The sequence below is a fragment of the Alligator sinensis genome, unplaced genomic scaffold (genome assembly GCF_000455745.1).
Source record: "Alligator sinensis unplaced genomic scaffold, ASM45574v1 scaffold1030_1, whole genome shotgun sequence".
NCBI lineage: Eukaryota > Metazoa > Chordata > Crocodylia > Alligatoridae > Alligator > Alligator sinensis.
Genome location: NW_005842592.1, coordinates 529,359 through 530,817, shown reverse-complemented (window position 1 = coordinate 530,817; position 1,459 = coordinate 529,359).

Genomic DNA, 1,459 nt, shown 5'->3' with positions numbered 1-1,459 from the left:
CCCCCCCCCCCCCCGTGAAAAATGGCGGCTTGTCGAGTGAGGTTTAGTTAAAGCGTCCCAACCGACATTTTTCAGCACAGGGATACTGTGCGCATGACCCTGGAGTCTGCTGGGGTGAGGTAATTACCATGCTCCAGTAGACTCAGTTAATCAAGTCTGCTTCCACGTGCTGTAATTACAGCGCGTAGGAACAGCCTTGCTGCATATGTATAGGCGCCCATAGGTCCTAGGGTACCTCAGACAACCAAAGGAAGGGGTACTAGCATTCTGGTTTTTGGACCAGGAAAGTCAAACTGTTGCTCTGAGCAGGAATAGAAGATGGATATCTCCAGTTATTGGAGGGATCTTGCTTGACCAATGTAGATGTGCTTAAACACAGACGTTGCAGTTTGCAGCTTGCATACACCAGTGCAGCATAAACAGAAACCTGAACCTGTCCCTGCAAAAGCTCAGAAGTTATAAAACTCTTCTTCCCATGCAGATAGACATTTACAATCTTTATTGGCCCTTACGTGGCAGTGCGGATATGTTTCCATGGCGAGTTTGGTATACTGACCACGCTGATTGATGTATGCATATGCACTATGAAACACGGGTATATAACAGCAGATTTATAAACGAAAGTCACCAGAACCTTGGCGAAGATGCCAAGGAGACGGATAAAGGGAATTTTCATGGCAATGGAATGGAAGTCTATTCAGAAAAATGCCGCTTTACCTTTCTGTGGAGGATTTGCTGCTTGCTGACAAAGGGTCTATTAGCAGAAGCAACAGATGTGACCAGCCTAGTAGCAGCCGCTGCCCACTTCAAACTGGGGAGAGATACAGTATTGCTGAAAGAGAGATCATGTTAACAGTAGTGCACTTATAAATGCATAGGCGATACCTATTATTGCGGTCAGATGAATGAGGAGGTATGTTATTTCCTTCCCTCCCATTCCTCATAAAGTGGTGCAACTAAACTTCTGCTTTACATTTACAATCACTAAATAAACCAGTTAACTCTGTAAACTCTTAACAAGCTCTGTAGATGTCTGGAAGTGTACTTCTGAGAAATGTCAGATTCCCCAAATGCTTCAAGTGCTCTTAAGTCGAGCCCAGTCAAAGTAGCATAGCATGTCTCCACTGCTTTGCTATCTGCAATGGACCAAGAGGGTCCAACGTGCAAAGTGCTGAATGTCTGCAAGAAGTTTTAACCCAGTTTTGGCATCTCAGTGGGGTTGATGGAAATAGGGGTGGGGGTTATCCCTTGTGTCAAAGGATGTTGCCCCAAACTCTTCTTCACATAGGAATTCACTGAAAACTGGAGGTAAATATTTCCTCTTTGGTTTCATCCTAGGGATCATGGCAGGGATCTTTCAAGATAACACTCCAGGGATTTGCAACCCTGCATACAGAAGCTACATGTGATCCCCTACTGCCCTACTTGAAGGGCAGCTTAATTGCTTCATGGCTGGAGG